The sequence below is a fragment of the Helianthus annuus genome, chromosome 12 (assembly GCF_002127325.2).
Source record: "Helianthus annuus cultivar XRQ/B chromosome 12, HanXRQr2.0-SUNRISE, whole genome shotgun sequence".
NCBI classification, from domain to species: Eukaryota; Viridiplantae; Streptophyta; class Magnoliopsida; order Asterales; family Asteraceae; genus Helianthus; species Helianthus annuus.
The window spans coordinates 44,017,165-44,037,542 of record NC_035444.2 but is presented as its reverse complement, the minus strand read 5'-3'; positions in this window follow the sequence as shown (position 1 = coordinate 44,037,542).

The following is a 20,378-nucleotide window of genomic DNA, read 5'->3' as shown; positions in this document are numbered from 1 at the left end:
TAAGTGAGCTTGGTGATGCCCATTACATTTGTCGCATAGTGGTGCCGTTCCCTTGTATTGCTTCTTAGCAGGTGGTGTTGCCTTTTGGCTAGGTCCTGCTGGATTAGGTGCAACTGCTGCGGGTTTCTTTGAAGCCTTACGTTTTCTTGATTTTGGTGCAGGCTTGACTTCTACTTTCCTCAGTGGTTCTTGAGTGGCTCCATTTTTGAGGCGGGACATGGCAATACCTAAGTCCACGGTCTTCAGAACTACTTCGCCTATTTGCTGGGCAAGTTTGGCTGCTTGCTTGGACATCTGACCGTTGCTGAGATAAAGAGACATTTTAGAAGAAAATGAAAGACATAGGAAGAAACGAGTGAAATGATATCGGATAATCAAATCAGAATGGCAACGCATAGAAATTTGCGTTCATTTGCTTGTTACCTAAGGCAAACAAATGAGACGGTGGCTAATCAAAGTAAACGGGTCATATTAATGTATTACTGAAGTCATGCTCGCCTATAAGTGAACACTCACCCCAAGAGTTCCCAGGTAAGAGTGACTGGTCCGATACTGCGGATTTGTACGAACACTCAAGCCTTAGACAGAAAACTCAGAGTACAGGCATTCACTCTTCCAGTTTGCACGTGTTCACATCATTTAGACCTAAACCTTGACGGGATTTCGAAAACTCGAAAGGCACTAAGCCAAATATGAGTTAAACTGGAAGGGTTCAAAACCTTATAACAAAGGGTTCAAAACCTAGTAATCAATCATCCTAGAACAGATGATTAGTTTTCAAAGCGGATCAAATTTATGTTCTTGTTGTGGTTGTCACCTAAGGATAAGTGACGGTATTGTTTTATGACTAAACGCAAGTAAACTCGCGTTAGGGTCCTAGGAAGGTTATAGTCTAGGTCAAAGCATTACTAATAACCTAATTCCCTATAACCATGGGCTCTGATACCAACTTTTCTGTCACACCCCGACCACGTAAAACAACAAAACGTGGCGGAAACATCGGGGAGTGTTGTAACAGAATCATTGTTTCACAACCATGGATTGAACAAATTTTGTTTTATTGAATTAAATGTATTACAATGTCTAAACAACAAGGAAACATAACATAATTAACTAGTCTTGCATCTTTTAATGTCACTAAGGCCTCGTCCATTCCTATGTGAGCATACACCAATATCATCATCTTATAACACCAACTACTGTACCTGAAACACATGTGAAAATACATCAGCATAAAAATGCCGGCGAGTACATAGGTTTTATTGATTTAGGACTCATGACTTATAAGTTTGGAAAAAGAAAGTTGTTTAACAAAAGTCAGTCATGATCCTTGTAAAATGTTTTGTTTTATAAAATCGTTTGAAAATCGATAATAGATATGTAAAGTTAAAAAGAATGATGTAAGGTTAAATGAATAACCAAGTAAAACTGGGTTTGTATATAACAAACTGTTTTGTAAAACAATGTCTTGTGAAAAATATGTTATTTGTGTAAAAATGTATAAATCCAAATGAATGATTCAAATAACGCTACGACATGTAATATAATACAAGCACTTATATATAGGAAGTACCATCGGCGTATCCACCATGCTTGTATCATATTACACACATACCTTTACTTAAATCACTTAAACAAACCACCAAAGCATATAGTTCATGTTCAAACCAATCATCAAATGTTCTTGTCCAAACCATTGTCAATGTTTAAAACCCAAAATGTAGTTATGTAGTTATGTGTAAACAAAAGTTATGTATGGTAAGTAACAAAATGAGAATACTTAACCATAAGTAAAAATGACCCAAAACAAAGTATTTTGAGTAAATCAAAAAGTTATGTTTTGCCAAGTAGAAAACTTGTTTTATTGATACAAACATTTATGTGGTAAGTTAACGCATTACATTCAAGCCTTGAGACAGCAGGATAACCTTGGAGCAAAGATTATCAAAGTGAAATGTTCACGGATTCAGTCATTCCTTACATCCACACCAACCCAGGATGTCAGGAACGGGATTTGTCAAGTCCTATGGTACCATTACTTACTACCGAGCGGCGTAGCTAATGTTAATGAATGTAGCAAAGAACCGTTATGCATACCAAATGTCATACCAAATGTAAACCAGTTACGTGAAAACAATGTGCTAAGTATGCTAAGTAACTTACAAAGCAGAAAAGTTATGTAAATCAATGTGCTAGCATGTTAAATGAACATACATAGCAAGTGAGATGAAATGAAATCATGTACTAATAGTGTACTAATGTATATAGCAAGTATATGATATGAAAACAGAAAGGCATGAAAGTAACAAGTAGGCACATGTGTTTCACCCCAAAATGTTTGAAAAACAGTAAAAGAGGGGACTATGTACTCACTTGAGGGTGCTTAGAAGTCTTGAACAACAACCAAGCGAAGCTAGAGGGATCACGGAATCAAACGGCACCCTATATAGATAACTACATAAACAACCGGACCTAAATCGGGAGATTGGATAGTATGAGGTTTCGTAAACCAAATGAGTATTGTAACTCATATGATATGGTTAGACAAAGCCTACATACTAAAATGAAACCTAATCTTAGTGCTTATGACCCGTTACGACCCGCTTAGGTAGCTTATGCTACTTTAACGTGTCGTTTGCGTAAAACGCGTTTGAAACGCCTAACTAGCCCTATGACAAGCAAGATATGCCTTAACATGCTTAATATTGTTGCTAAATCAGTTTAGATACCAAAAATTATGTTACATAGGCTTAAAATGGATTTTAGTGTAAAAAGGGTATTTTGGTAATTTACCTAAGGCACATACATTACCTATCATACAACTACTTAAATGGCGTGACCATAAGGTATAGCCTTGAAAGGTTATTCCCTATACACTATGGTCACCTAATGTGTTTGGTCGGATCCTAATGATCGACCAAATGGGTCGGGTTCGTAAGCATAAGCGATTGTTTAGATCGCTTACCTTTACGACCCTAAACAAGCACAAATCTAAAAGCGACGAGCTAAACATGCTAGAACATGTTTAGTAATGTTAGAAAACAGGTTTGGTATTAAAACAAACGGTTTTAATACCCTAGAGTAGTTTGGTTACAAAATACGCGAGAAAACGTATTTTGGCCGAAACTACGACTCGTCACTGAGCCTAGATAACGTGGTAATCAGTAGGTATAGTCGCTAGGGACTATAACCATCGTGATTACGCTCACGTTATGAAGTTCAAACGAACTTCGCATTGACCATAAACTGGTCAATGCAGAAAGTCAAAAAAAGTTTGACTTTCGGACTCGAAAAGCAATAAAAGAACGAAGGAATACTTACAACGGGTCCCCGCAAGATTGAATTCCGAGTATTCTCAGGTATGAAGTGTCAAAGCACCCCAACTTAGAGAACAACCTCAGAATTCAAGTGGGGAAGAATGAATTTGGGGTTGGGTATTTATAGGAAAACCAAGACCGTTAGGATCGTTCCTCAATAAACGAGCTTCAATCTTAGCCATACACCTCATGCCCACTGATTTGCAAAACCATGGGACCTTAAAACCAGCCCATAGGAACCTTAAAACCATTTGCAAAACCAAGGAGCAGCTGGGTTTTATAAAAAATGATTTCTGCTGAACTGGGACCTGCTTACGGACCGTATGGAGTAGGTCTTACGGTCCGTAAGGACCTTGCAGGTCTGATATTTCCAGAAATTGCAAAATGGTCCCTGCACTTGAGAAACATGCATTTCGGCCCATTTTTCACACGTTTAAGCCCCGTTAACCTCATTTCAAGGCTCTAAGATGAAGTTAAAGTATAGGGAACTCAAGACATGCTCAAAAATATCTCGGATGTCGGTTCGTTTGGTCGTACGATCGCGATGTTCGCTTAATTACGACGGAATGCGCATAAGCGCGAAAAACGATCCAAATTGCGCGACGAATGGATTTTTCTCATGCCAAACATTAAAACATAATATTTTAATGCATACATAAATTTTTTTGATGTCCGGAAGTATTCAGAACGTAAGATATGCGCGAAAGTGCAAACTTATGCACTTTTTGACGCTTTTAGTCCCTGAATGAGCAAAAAGTTCATTTTAGCACACCGAACCCCTCAAAGCCTATTTCTAAGCTATGTAAAGGATATTTAGGGTGTGTTTAACTTATGATCATGTTCCGGAATGTTCGTCACAGTTCAAATCGGCATACTTTCGCAGTTTGTCATATTTAGTCCCTGTAAGCGAATAAACTTGATTTCGGCATACCAAACCTTCCAAAACTTATTTCTAAGTTATGTAAAGGTTATTTAGGGTATGTTAAGCCTATGTCACTATTCCGGAGTGTTTGTTGCATTAAACTGGTTATATTTACGCATCAGTGCGCGTATAACCCTCTAGAAAGCGATTTAAAGCCCGAAATTGAACAAGAGTTGATATGTGCAAATGATACACATGTTTATACAAATCCCAAGTATGAAATACAATATTTCATTGGTTTGGTATTTGTTTGGTGGCTGAAGTGACACAGGTGTCACAGTCTCCCCTACTTCAGGAAATTTCGTCCCGAAATTTATTTAGAGGAAACATGAGAGAGCTTGAGACATGAAGTTGAAAAGATCGAACAACACTGGTTAGAGTCCTGAACTTCTAGTAACCTTAAATAACATCATGCTTGCAACGTGAGAGGGTCACTTATATACAAGTATATAAAGCGTTATTGGCGCGTCCACCGTACCTCTATTACATTGTTCACATTTTGTTATGGTTGCCACTATTGGTTCTTACACATAATAAGTCTTACCGCGGTTTCCGTGCACTGAACTTCATAATTATGTATGCATCCATAATTACATAATTCCTTGCATAGTCACGTAGTGCATCTTATAATGTGTAGGGGAGGAAAACGATGAACGAGCCTGTGATGATTGTGATTAGACCATAATGGGGTCCTTTTTAATTGAGTCAATAAATGATCTCCAGACCGCCAAGGAGTCTTTTCAGCTTATATCATCGCATGTCATTCTCAACCAGAATTTGAATCAATCTTTTGACCTAGACCACAAAAAGGGGTCTCTATGAACGATGGAATGGTACTATATAATCCAAGGGTCTTAACGATTACGTAGAAACCCAATTAAGGATTTGAGATAGTACCTTTTGAATATCCTACTACGAATCCTTCATATAAAAATACGAAAGGTTCTTATGAGGATTTGGATAACGAATTATCCAGAGTATACAGAATCACAAAAATGCATAAAAAGGAAACACAAAATGCATAAACACATAGTCTCATAACCACAAAATTGTTTATCTTGATTTTAAATTTGTCATGATTTAATTTGTTCTGCTAACTGAGCACATGCATTTAAAGCACACCAGGTATCCAATTAGTGGATTTTGATTGGTGCTTTAAACATTATCAAGAATCCAACTATGAAGATAGAAAGATCTTAAAGAGAAAATTCGATTTCGATCGTAAGGAACCGAAATGTTCGAATTAAGATACACAAGGAATCCGATTAAGGACTCTGATTTGAATGATAATTAACCACAAGGGTCTAATTGTAAAGATAAAAAGATCCCATATGGATTTTAGAAGTTGAATATGTTTTGAAACCTTGCACTGGATGGGCTTTAAGTCAAAACATGAAGTAAAAATGCTTATGAAGTTGAGATGCTGGATATGCCAAGGCGGCACATGAAGCGGAATTTGAAGGTTAAGTCAATGAATGAAGAAAATATTTTTGAAAACTATGCATGGGGCTCTAAAAAAATGTGTTCAATGTTTTTGAAACCTTATATATAATACTTTTGAAATCATAAAGTAGGTGTATTAGGTAGGTATATTTATAAAAATGTTTAAAAATCATGTGGGATGAATTTTGAAATTATGTATAAGGTTTTTTTTTTTTTTTTTTTTTTTTTTTTTTTTGAGAACATGAGTGATGCTTTTGAAATCATGCACTTGATATAAGTAATTATACTGTATTAATAATATTTTAAAATCATGAAGGTCGTTTTTGAAAACGTAGACATTGTTTTTGAAATCATGGAGGTTGTTTTTGAAAATACAGACAATGTTTTTGAAATTATGCATATGATATGTTGAGTAAATACACTATATTAAAAACGTTTTTGAACTATATATGGAGATTGTTTTGAAAACTTATGTTATGCATGATGAAAAATCAAAACGTAACGAGTATGAGATTTGAAAATACCCTTAGTTATCTAACTAGGGATTCAAGGGCAAAAATGTGCGAAGAGCACGATTACTCATAATGTCATTTCATTTCATGTACTTCGCCTCCTAGAATGAGACGAGTACTTAAAATTTTGAGGAAATCATGAGCGATCACTTGAAAGGGAGAATCATAAGAGTAGTTTGTAAAGAACAAGGTTCCTTGATGTTGGTATTTATAGAGAAATACCATACACACATGTAACTACATTTTTACATCAGAATTGTGAACAACAATTTATTTATAAACAAAACGGATTGTTTCACATTACAAGAAAACAAAAGAAACAGAAGCATAAGACAACAATATCTTCTAATCAGCCAACTGCTTATCCGTGGGTTGGATTTGCCTTAGCAAGCTTTGGGCATTTGTTCCTGAAATGGCTTGTCTCGCCACAGTTGTAGCACGATCCACGGGGAAAGCGAGCTTGAGCAGAATTGACTTGTGGTTGATTTGGACCACCTTGGTTTGGGTTAGTTCGACAAACACTCGCCAGGTGACCAACTCGCCCACATGATTCACACAGACGACACTGTAAGTGAGCTTGGTGATGCCCATTACATTTGTCGCATAGTGGTGCCGTTCCCTTGTATTGCTTCTTAGCAGGTGGTGTTGCCTTTTGGCTAGGTCCTGCTGGATTAGGTGCAACTGCTACGGGTTTCTTTGAAGCCTTACGTTTTCTTGATTTTGGTGCAGGCTTGACTTCTACTTTCCTCAGTGGTTCTTGAGTGGCTCCATTTTTGAGGCGGGACATGGCAATACCTAAGTCCACGGTCTTCAGAACTACTTCGCCTATTTGCTGGGCAAGTTTGGCTGCTTGCTTGGACATCTGACCGTTGCTGAGATAAAGAGACATTCTAGAAGAAAATGAGAGACATAGGAAGAAACGAGTGAAATGATATCGGATAATCAAATCAGAATGGCAACGCATAGAAATTTGCGGTCATTTGCTTGTTACCTAAGGCAAACAAATGAGACGGTGGCTAATCAAAGTAAACGGGTCATATTAATGTATTACTGAAGACATGCTCGCCTATAAGTGAACACTCACCCCAAGAGTTCCCAGGTAAGAGTGACTGGTCTGATACTGCGGATTTGTACGAACACTCAAGCCTTAGACAGAAAAATCAGAGTACAGGCATTCACTCTTCCAGTTTGCACGTGTTCACATCATTTAGACCTAAACCTTGACGGGATTTCGAAAACTCGAAAGGCACTAAGCCAAATATGAGTTAAACTGGAAGGGTTCAAAACCTTATAACAAAGGGTTCACAACCTAGTAATCAATCATCCTAGAACAGATGATTAGTTTTCAAAGCGGATCAAATTTATGTTCTTGTTGTGGTTGTCACCTAAGGATAAGTGACGGTATTGTTTTATGACTAAACGCAAGTAAACTCGCGTTAGGGTCCTAGGAAGGTTATAGTCTAGGTCAAAGCATTACTAATAACCTAATTCCCTATAACCATGGGCTCTGATACCAACTTTTCTGTCACACCCCGACCACGTAAAACAACAAAACGTGGCGGAAACATCGGGGAGTGTTGTAACAGAATCATTGTTTCACAACCATGGATTGAACAAATTTTGTTTTATTGAATTGAATGTATTACAATGTCTAAACAACAAGGAAACATAACATAATTAACTAGTCTTGCATCTTTTAATGTCACTAAGGCCTCGTCCATTCCTATGTGAGCATACACCAATATCATCATCTTATAACACCAACTACTGTACCTGAAACACATGTGAAAATACATCAGCATAAAAATGCCGGCGAGTACATAGGTTTTATTGATTTAGGACTCATGACTTATAAGTTTGGAAAAAGAAAGTTGTTTAACAAAAGTCAGTCATGATCCTTGTAAAATGTTTTGTTTTATAAAATCGTTTGAAAATCGATAATAGATATGTAAAGTTAAAAAGAATGATGTAAGGTTAAATGAATAACCAAGTAAAACTGGGTTTGTATATAACAAACTGTTTTGTAAAACAATGTCTTGTGAAAAATATGTTATTTGTGTAAAAATGTATAAATCCAAATGAATGATTCAAATAACGCTACGACATGTAATATAATACAAGCACTTATATATAGGAAGTACCATCGGCGTATCCACCATGTTTGTATCATATTACACACATATCGTTACTTAAATCACTTAAACAAACCACCAAAGCATATAGTTCATGTTCAAACCAATCATCAAATGTTCTTGTCCAAACCATTGTCAATGTTTAAAACCCAAAATGTAGTTATGTAGTTACGTGTAAACAAAAGTTATGTATGGTAAGTAACAAAATGAGAATACTTAACCATAAGTAAAAATGACCCAAAACAAAGTATTTTGAGTAAATCAAAAAGTTATGTTTTGCCAAGTAGAAAACTTGTTTTATTGATACAAACATTTATGTGGTAAGTTAACGCATTACATTCAAGTCTTGAGAGAGCAGGATAACCTTGGAGCAAAGATTATCAAAGTGAAATGTTCACGGATTCAGTCATTCCTTACATCCACACCAACCCAGGATGTCAGGAACGGGATTTGTCAAGTCCTATGGTACCATTACTTACTACCGAGCGGCGTAGCTAATGTTAATGAATGTAGTAAAGAACCGTTATGCATACCAAATGTCATACCAAATGTAAACCAGTTACGTGAAAACAATGTGCTAAGTATGCTAAGTAACTTACAAAGCAGAAAAGTTATGTAAATCAACGTGCTAGCATGTTAAATGAACATACATAGCAAGTGAGATGAAATGAAATCATGTACTAATAGTGTACTAATGTATATAGCAAGTATATGATATGAAAACAGAAAGGCATGAAAGTAACAAGTAGGCACATGTGTTTCACCCCAAAATGTTTGAAAAACAGTAAAAGAGGGGACTATGTACTCACTTGAGGGTGCTTAGAAGTCTTGAACAACAACCAAGCGAAGCTAGAGGGATCACGGAATCAAACGACACCCTATATAGATAACTACATAAACAACCGGACCTAAATCGGGAGATTGGATAGTATGAGGTTTCGTAAACCAAATGAGTATTGTAACTCATATGATATGGTTAGACAAAGCCTACATACTAAAATGAAACCTAATCTTAGTGCATATGACCCGTTACGACCCGCTTAGGTAGCTTATGCTACTTTAACGTGTCGTTTGCGTAAAACGCGTTTGAAACGCCTAACTAGCCCTATGACAAGCAAGATATGCCTTAACATGTTTAATATTGTTGCTAAATCAGTTTAGATACCAAAAATTATGTTACATAGGCTTAAAATGGATTTTAGTGTAAAAAGGGTATTTTGGTAATTTACCTAAGGCACATACATTACCTATCATACAACTACTTAAACGGCGTGACCATAAGGTATAACCTTGAAAGGTTATTCCCTATACACTATGGTCACCTAATGTGTTTGGTCGGATCCTAATGATCGACCAAATGGGTCGGGTTCGTAAGCATAAGCGATTGTTTAGATCGCTTACCTTTACGACCCTAAACAAGCACAAATCTAAAAGCGACGAGCTAAACATGCTAGAACATGTTTAGTAATGTTAGAAAACAGGTTTGGTATTAAAACAAACGGTTTTAATACCCTAGAGTAGTTTGGTTACAAAATACGCGAGAAAACGTATTTTGGCCGAAACTACGACTCGTCACTGAGCCTAGATAACGTAGTAATCAATAGGTATAGTCGCTAGGGACTATAACCATCGTGATTACGCTCATGTTATGAAGTTCAAACGAACTTCGCATTGACCATAAACTGGTCAATGCAGAAAGTCAAACAAAGTTTGACTTTCGGACTCGAAAAGCAATAAAACAACGAAGGAATACTTACAACGGGTCCCCGCAAGATTGAATTCCGAGTATTCTCAGGTATGAAGTGTCAAAGCACCCCAACTTAGAGAGCAACCTCAGAATTCAAGTGGGGAAGAATGAATTTGGGGTTGGGTATTTATAGGAAAACCAAGACCGTTAGGATTGTTCCTCGATAAACGAGCTTCAATCTTAGCCATACACCTCATGCCCACTGATTTGCAAAACCATGGGACCTTAAAACCAGCCCATAGGAACCTTAAAACCATTTGCAAAACCAAGGAGCAGCTGGGTTTTATAAAAAATGATTTCTGCTGAACTGGGACCTGCTTACGGACCGTATGGAGTAGGTCTTACGGTCCGTAAGGACCTTGCAGGTCTGATATTTCCAGAAATTGCAAAATGGTCCCTGCACTTGAGAAACATGCATTTCGGCCCATTTTTCACACGTTTAAGCCCCGTTAACCTCATTTCAAGGCTCTAAGATGAAGTTAAAGTATAGGGAACTCAAGACATGCTCAAAAATATCTCGGATGTCGGTTCGTTTGGTTGTACGATCGCGATGTTCGCTTAATTACGACGGAATGCGCATAAGCGCGAAAAACGATCCAAATTGCGCGACGAATGGATTTTTCTCATGCCAAACATTAAAACATAATATTTTAATGCTTACATAATTTTTTTTGATTTCCGGAAGTATTCAGAACGTAAGATATGCGCGAAAGTGCAAACTTATGCACTTTTTGACGCTCTTAGTCCCTGAATGAGCAAAAAGTTCATTTTAGCACACAGAACCCCTCAAAGCCTTTTTCTAAGCTATGTAAAGGCTATTTAGGGTGTGTTTAACTTATGATCATGTTCCGGAATGTTCGTCACAGTTCAAATCGGCATACTTTCGCAGTTTGTCATATTTAGTCCCTGTAAGCGAATAAACTTGATTTCGGCATACCAAACCTTCCAAAACTTATTTCTAAGTTATGTAAAGGTTATTTAGGGTATGTTAAGCCTATGTCACTATTCCGGAGTGTTTGTTGCATTAAACTGGTTATATTTACGCATCAGTGCGCGTATAACCCTCTAGAAAGCGATTTAAAGCCCGAAATTGAACAAGAGTTGATATGTGCAAATGATACACATGTTTATACAAATCCCAAGTATGAAATACAATATTTCATTGGTTTGGTATTTGTTTGGTGGCTGAAGTGACACAGGTGTCACAGTCTCCCCTACTTCAGGAAATTTCGTCCCGAAATTTATTTAGAGGAAACATGTGAGAGCTTGAGACATGAAGTTGAAAAGATCGAACAACACTGGTTAGATTCCTGAACTTCTAGTAACCTTAAATAACATCATGCTTGCAACGTGAGAGGGTCACTTATATACAAGTATATAAAGCGTTATTGGCGCGTCCACCGTACCTCTATTACATTGTTCACATTTTGTTATGGTTGCCACTATTGGTTCTTACACATAATAAGTCTTACCGCGGTTTCCGTGCACTGAACTTCATAATTATGTATGCATCCATAATTACATAATTCCTTGCATAGTCACGTAGTGCATCTTATAATGTGTAGGGGAGGAAAACGATGAACGAGCCTGTGATGATTGTGATTAGACCATAATGGGGTCCTTTTTAATTGAGTCAATAAATGATCTCCAGACCGCCAAGGAGTCTTTTCAGCTTATATCATCGCATGTCATTCTCAACCAGAATATGAATCAATCTTTTGACCTAGACCACAAAAAGGGGTCTCTATGAACGATGGAATGGTACTATATAATCCAAGGGTCTTAACGATTACGTAGAAACCCAATTAAGGATTTGAGATAGTACCTTTTGAATATCCTACTACGAATCCTTCATATAAAAATACGAAAGGTTCTTATGAGGATTTGGATAACGAATTATCCAGAGTATACAAAATCACAAAAATGCATAAAAAGGAAACACAAAATGCATAAACACATAGTCTCATAACCACAAAATTGTTTATCTTGATTTTAAATTTGTCATGATTTAATTTGTTCTGCTAACTGAGCACATGCATTTAAAGCACACCAGGTATCCAATTAGTGGATTTTGATTGGTGCTTTAAACATTATCAAGAATCCAACTATGAAGATAGAAAGATCTTAAAGAGAAAATTCGATTTCGATCGTAAGGAACTGAAATGTTCGAATTAAGATACACAAGGAATCCGATTAAGGACTCTGATTTGAATGATAATTAACCACAAGGGTCTAATTGTAAAGATAAAAAGATCCCATATGGATTTTAGAAGTTGAATATGTTTTGAAACCTTGCACTGGATGGGCTTTAAGTCAAAACATGAAGTAAAAATGCTTATGAAGTTGAGATGCTGGATATGCCAAGGCGGCACATGAAGCGGAATTTGAAGGTTAAGTCAATGAATGAAGAAAATATTTTTGAAAACTATGCATGGGGCTCTAAAAAAATGTGTTCAATGTTTTTGAAACCTTATATATAATACTTTTGAAATCATAAAGTAGGTGTATTAGGTAGGTATATTTATAAAAATGTTTAAAAATCATGTGGGATGAATTTTGAAATTATGTATAAGGTTTTTTTTTTTTTTTTTTTTTTGAGAACATGAGTGATGCTTTTGAAATCATGCACTTGATATAAGTAATTATACTGTATTAATAATATTTTAAAATCATGAAGGTCGTTTTTGAAAACGTAGACATTGTTTTTGAAATCATGGAGGTTGTTTTTGAAAATACAGACAATGTTTTTGAAATTATGCATATGATATGTTGAGTAAATACACTATATTAAAAACGTTTTTGAACTATATATGGAGATTGTTTTGAAAACTTATGTTATGCATGATGAAAAATCAAAACGTAACGAGTATGAGATTTGAAAATACCCTTAGTTATCTAACTAGGGATTCAAGGGCAAAAATGTGCGAAGAGCACGATTACTCATAATGTCATTTCATTTCATGTACTTCGCCTCCTAGAATGAGACGAGTACTTAAAATTTTGAGGAAATCATGAGCGATCACTTGAAAGGGAGAATCATAAGAGTAGTTTGTAAAGAACAAGGTTCCTTGATGTAGGTATTTATAGGAAAATACCATAGACACATGTAACTACATTTGTACATCAGAATTGTGAACAACAATTTATTTATAAACAAAACGGATTGTTTCACATTACAAGAAAACAGAAGCATAAGACAACAATATCTTCTAATCAGCCAACTGCTTATCCGTGGGTTGGATTTGCCTTAGCAAGCTTTGGGCATTTGTTCCTGAAATGGCTTGTCTCGCCACAGTTGTAGCACGATCCACGGGGAAAGCGAGCTTGAGCAGAATTGACTTGTGGTTGATTTGGACCACCTTGGTTTGGGTTAGTTCGACAAACACTCGCCAGGTGACCAACTCGCCCACATGATTCACACAGACGACACTGTAAGTGAGCTTGGTGATGCCCATTACATTTGTCGCATAGTGTCACACCCCCAAAATCCACCTGCGGATAACACCCGCTTCGAGGGCGTGACTGACCAGGATCCAGCCACCAATTATACTGAGCATTTAATTAATAGTAGAAATATTTAAAATCCGAAGTAATTAACAACATTAGAGTTTAGATTCGGTAATTAGTTTAACAAAACAGCGGAAGCATAAACCAAAATAGTTTTAAAGACAGTTCATTGATCAAAACAGTTATCCCAACACACGGGTTTGACGAACACTACACTTCCCCAAGTAGCAGCTCCTGAATCATTGGTTACCTGCAAAGCATGCAGTAAGGAGTCAACAATAATGCTGAGTGAGTTCACTAGTTGTCCAGTTTTAATTACCAAAAACTTGTTTCACCGGTTAATTTATCCGTTTATACATGCCCTGGGGAGCTACCCCAAAAGTTAGCGACTAAACTGTTTTTCCAATACCGAACACTAGGTAACCGTTGCGTATCCGCAGGATGCCCCGATGTCAATGTTCTATCATCATTGACGGATTTCTGAGTCTATTAGTTCACGCCCGTCCCAAACCAGGGCACGGTGTGAGGCTGGTAAACACCTAAATAGCGCTATCAACTAATAACCCGCTCGCCTAACCCGGCGACTAATCGGTATTTGTAGTAGGGACTTGAGTGATAGAGTTTCGTTTAGTGCCGTTAGTTGCAATCCGTATAAACAGTAATTAACCAAAAGGTTTCCCAATACCCGGGAAAGAAAAGTAAGTTTTGTGTTCCCAATAACCAGGGAAAGTATGTAAATGGTATCCCCTTTTACCAGGGGGTAGGATTGTCCAAAAGGTTTCCCAATATCAGGGAAGGAAAAGTAAGTTTTGTTCCCAATAACCAGGGAAAGTATGTAAATGGTATCCCCTTTTACCAGGGGATAGGGTTGTTGGTCTCGTGTCCCAAACCACCGGGACGCATGCTTTTAAGTTGTGAACTCACCTTGGGTTGCTCGGTAGGTTTAGGTTACTTGTCAATCACGTTGGTCACCACGTCCTAACATGGTTACCGGTATAGGTCAGGTTCGGTATACAAGTATTCACGTAAAACTTACACATAACTAACATGTATCAAGCATATAAGTAAACAGTGGGTTAATGGGCCGGCCTAAATAATTAAGCAGTCAACAGCAACACATAGTTCATTTAACAGATAGCCCAAGTTAACACAGAATGGCCCAATAACCAGAATGGACAGCCCACTCGCAACCAGCTGGTCTCGAGTCGCAACCAGGTGGTCTCGGCTTGTCACGCTGTGGTTACGAGTCGTAACCGTGGTCTCGAGTCATCATGTTTTGGTTGCGAGTCGCAACGGCGTGATTTCGAGTCGCAATCTCGTGGTTTCGAGTAGTCATGCTGTGGTTGCGAGTCGCAACTACGTGGTCTCGAGTTGTCTTGCCTTGGTTGCGAGTCGCAACGACGCGGTTGCGAGTCGTAAGCTGTCCCTTTCACGTACACGTGATGATGCAGATGCAACAGTCCGAAATTGTACCATGTATTCAGACCCAGATTAGGAAACAACCAATAAGGTTTCACTAACACTTTTCCTAAACTGACCAGCAATGAAAATAGATCAAACTTTGCCATTTTTACATCTTCAAGTCATATTCAAACAAGTTCATCTTATGTTCATCATTTTCTAGGGTTTTCATGCCAACATAAACACACATTTATGAACCGAAAATCACATATTTCTAGCAAGATCATTATGCAAGAACAAGAAACACACATGTTTGTAGCCGAAATCTCATATTTAACAACATCATTTTGCAAGGACAATGAAGCATAGATTGGTTAGCCATGAATACTCTTAGACTACCATTTTCTAACCATTTTTAAACATGTTACCACATATTGTCAAGCTTTACAAACCAACCTAAGAATCATGCATCTTGTTTCTAACCAAACATTTCTAGTTCATTTATCACACATAATTTCTACACACAAAATAGAACACTAACCGGTTTGAGAAGAAGAAGCCGTAAACAAGGAAAAGAACCGAGAAGATGGAGTGTCCGAGTTAGTGGTCTTGACCGAGTCCTTGTCTGGGATCCTTGCTTGAACCGAAAATTGAAAGGGATTGGGGTGTGTTGTTGAGGGTTTCTAGTTGAGAGAAAAATAGTAGAAGTGTGTTTGTGTGTTGTGTATGAAATGAGGGAAAGTGGGGAAAGATGGGGTATATATACCAAGGGATGTTTCGGGTTGGGCTTGGGGTTTCGGCCCAAACCGGTTACGGCCCAAAGGCCCACTCGCAACCGCCCGGTTGCGAGTCATGGTCTCGACTCACGTACATTTATATATAATACGTACATTCAACACACATTAAGCAAATAAAGATCACGTTTCCATTTAATAATATTTATATACACAAAATATTACAAGGTGTTCGTTCGGAAAAAACCTCGAGTGTCACATTATCCCCAAGTTTTAAGAACTTTCGTCCCGAAAGTTGAAGCAGCCACTGCCAAGCTAGCGTGTTTTAACGGGGTGTCACATCATCCCCCCGTTAGTTTGGAATTTCGTCCCGAAATTCGGTTGTAGCTTCAGTGCTGGGGTTTTCGTTTGGGAACAACTGGGGATACTTGGACTTCATCTGGTCCTCCCGCTCCCAGGTAAGCTCTGGGCCGCGACGTGAGTTCCAACGAACTCGAACAAGAGGTATTCTAGTGCTCTTGAGGACCTTAACATCCCGGTCCGTGATTTCGACAGGTTCTTCGACGAATTTCAACTGTTCGTCGATCGTGAGTTCCTTCAGAGGAACTACGTGCGTCTCATCTGACAGACACTTCTTCAGATTCGACACATGGAAAACGTTTGTGAACTGCACCGAGTTCTGCTGGTAAGTTCAGTCTGTAGGCCACCCTGCCTATTTTCTCAAGGATTTCGAAAGGTCCAACGTACCGTGGGTTGAGTTTGCCTCGTTTACCAAAACGAACCACACCCTTCCAGGGTGAAACTTTGAGTGATACCCGCTCCCCAACCTGGAGCTCAAGTGGTTTCCTGCCCTTATCGGCGTAGGCCTTCTGCGTTGTCGTATTTGAGCAATCCGCTCAGTAGTGTCTATCACATGTTCTGGACCAGTGATTTGACTATCCCCCACCTCTGCCCAATAAAGAGGTGACCGGCATTTACGTCCGTACAATGCCTCAAACGGAGCAGCTCTAATGCTGGTGTGGTAGCTGTTATTATACGAGAATTCCACGAGTGGCCGATGCCTTTCCCAGCTGTTGCCAAAGTCGTTTACACAAGCGCGAAGCATGTCTTCTAATGTTTGAATAGTGCGTTCGGACTGCCCGTCCGTCTGTGGGTGATATAGATATGCTGTGCTCATAACTAAACGTGAGCCAAAAGACTTGTGCATTGCTTGCCACAGTTCCGAAGTAAAACGTGCATCTCGATCAGAGATGATAGAGGTGGGCACCCCGTGCCTCGAAACCACTTCCTTGAGGTATATCTTCGCCAGAGTGGAGAATTCATCTGTTGTCTTCGATTGCCAAGAAGTGTGCGGATTTCGTGAGTCGATCCACGATCACCCAGATAGTGTCGTTTCCGCGCTGTGATCTAGGTAGGCCAGTAACGAAATCCATGGAAATTTGCTCCCATTTTCATTGTGGTATCTCTGGTTGTTAGAGTAGGCCTGAGGGTTTCTGATATTCCGTCTTGACTCGCGCACAAGTCAAACACTTGCTGACGTAAGTTGCTATGTGGGCCTTCATGCTAGGCCACCAATACGTAGTCTTAATATCGTGGTACATCTTATCCGAACCAGGGTGTACTGAGTAGCGAGATTTGTGCGCTTCTTTCATCGCAAGTTCCCGTAAGTCGCCATAGAGTGGGACCCAAATGCGTCCTGTTACATAATAAGCACCGTCTTCCTTCTGTTCTAAGCGTTGCCTTGACCCGCGTAGGGCTTCAGCTCTAACGTTCTCTGGTTTCAGTGCTTCTATCTGAGCAGCTCGTATTTGCGAAGGTAGACTAGAATGGATCGTGAGTTGTAAAGCTCTTACGCGTTTAGGCGTAGTGTCCTTCCGACTGAGGGCGTCTGCCACTACATTGGCCTTGCCCGGGTGATACCTGATAGAGCACTCGTAATCATTCAGCAGTCCGACCCATCGTCGCTGTCGCATATTCAGTTCCTTCTGCTTGAATATGTGTTCTAAACTTCCGCGGTCGGTGTAGACGGCGCACTTGGTTCCGTATAGGTAATGCCGTCATAACTTAAGTGCGAAGATCACTGCTCCCAGTTCCAAATCAAGCGTTGTGTAGTTCCTTTCGTGCGTCCTAAGTTGTCGAGGGGCGTAAGCAATAACCTTCTCGCGTTGCATCCGTGTGTAACTGGGATCCTGATTCGAAGCATCATGGTATACCGCTAGATCACCCGTACCCTAGGGTGAAGATGATGCTCAGTGCATTACAAAGTTGGGATTCGAAAGCTGAAAAGACGTCCTCCTGTTTTGGTCTTTCACGAACACAACACCCTGCTGTGCCAACGAGACTTAAGCTGTGCGACCTTCGAAAATCTTGTGATTAAGCTGCGATAGTATCTAGTGGGACCAAGAAACTCCTGTATCCTCGAAGGGATCTTTGATGTTGATCAGTTCCTAACAAAATGGATCTTAGCGAGATCCATGTGTATTCCCACTTCGTTGTTTGATAAAAAGAAAATGTGTACTTCCCGAATCCTGAAGTCATACTTAGGTAGACTTCGCACGTAGACGCTCCTCCCCTAGAAGCTCTATAATGGAATACAAGTGTTGTTCAAGGTGCCCCTTTCTCCTAGAAGTGATTCAAAACGTACTAGATAAACACAGTTGCAGTGTGATCCATAAAGCAGCTGGTGGGTTGTTCACCCCAAAAGGTCATGGAATAATTCATCCGGTGTCTCCTGGAAATGGCCTTATTGCGTTCACTATGCCGTTTTAGGAACATCCTCCCTCTGGACTTCCATCTGATGTTAGTTCGTTCGCTACTCAATCTTCACATTGGAGCATGACCCATGTAACTGGTCAACAGGTTGTCAATACAGGATCGAGACAAACGGTTATGGGCTGTCACCTTGATGAGTTCTTAATAGTCAGTATACACAAGAAAAGGCCCATCTTCCCTAGGATAAGTGAGGCTCCCCCAAAGCGAAGAACTAGACCCTACAAAACTCCTGTCCAACGGTTCCTGTAGTTGCTTTGATAGGCCTTGCGACCTTCCTGGCGCAAAATGGTAAAAAGTACAAGTAATCAGGGCTGCCTCAGACGTGAGATCAAACTGAGATTCCGCCTAACAAATTTTCGGAAGAAAAACTGAATGTTCCTCGGATAGCACGCCGAGAGAAACAACGAACAACTGGTGGATCCTCGATCCACTTTTCCTTAGCCTTAACATCCGTAGCGGTTGCTAACACAGCGGAGTAATCCCTCTGTAGACGCTTCTGGCCTTCACAGCTGAAATGGCGCTAACTATTGAACTACTCTGACGCTTTAGAACAAATGCCGATTCTCCACACAAAGTTTTCTCCTCACTGGGTATATTCGCGTGATTCCTGGGTAACCAATTCACACTAACTACTGCGTTGTAACCATCGAGTGTGGTAGAAGGAAGGTCGACATCGGACACTCGTCCCACAAGGTCGTGTTTACATCCTGACGAACTCTTGAGATTCTATTTGACTTGCCATCAGTCGATTCCACATCTGGTTCAGTTTCAAGAAGTATCAGGGTCAAGCAGAACAGAGATGAAGCAAACAACTACCCATACCAGCTACCATGTTGCTACTATGCCTGGCGTCGCCGGCGCCAATCCTAAATGCCCTTCCACGAGCATCATTTCCAATGTTGTTGTTACGGTTGCGAGGATTTCCATTACTATCATCATTCCCTGGTTGTTGCCCTTGATGTTGTCGCGACTGTTGTTTCTGATGTCGTTGCTTGGAATGGTGCGCTACGATCCTTCACTGACAAGTCCACCTTGTCACGTTTCCGTGCCGCGTCCCAAGGTGTACTTATTGAGCTGGCCGTTACGCATTTCCGCACCATTGTCAATTGTCATCGCTTATGGCCCGACTGATTCGTAAGAGCTGGCTCCTATGAGCCGCTGACTAGGGTTAAGGGTTCGATTGGAGTCAATTCGCTGATGCTCGTTGTCGGTGACTAGGGTCGTTCAAATGCTGAAGCCAGTAAGGTACTACGTCTACCCTCTTGACTGAGTAATACACGGTATGTTGAGATAGTGTTGCAGAAGTGATCGCACTTCGGGATTTAAGACGTCAACACGTTAAGTTCCAGTAAGCGAAGAAAGGTGAGAAGGATATAGACCAATCGTTGTCGTTTCAACACCCATCCCGGGGATGTTCGTACAGGCACCTAATGTTCTACACAGTTTGCTAGGCGTTCATATGGGTGTTCAGGTACTACTCGATAGCATCGAGGTTCGAAAGGGGTGCAGGGAGAAGTGAAAAGATCGTGTTCGAGTAGGAGGCAATCATTGCTACGGCTCCTATGAACTGTTGTGTCTCTCATCATACAGATAACGAAACGGAACCCCTTTTTCACTTGTTAAGCCTCACTGGGACTCACATCCACCCCACTATATTATTATGTGTGCACCCACAATAATATTGTGATTTGCATGTTCATCTCAGCTCCTCTTAACCCATGTCAAATGGTTCCCCACACTCGAGTAGATTTCAAAGAGTATCAAGTAGTGTAAGTCATGGAGGTTTAGGGAATTACCACCCTATCAATCACATGATACGAGAAAGTGTACATAAATTCATGTTGGTGTGCTAACGTGCAATCACATGCAATATCGTATGTGGGCTTTCACT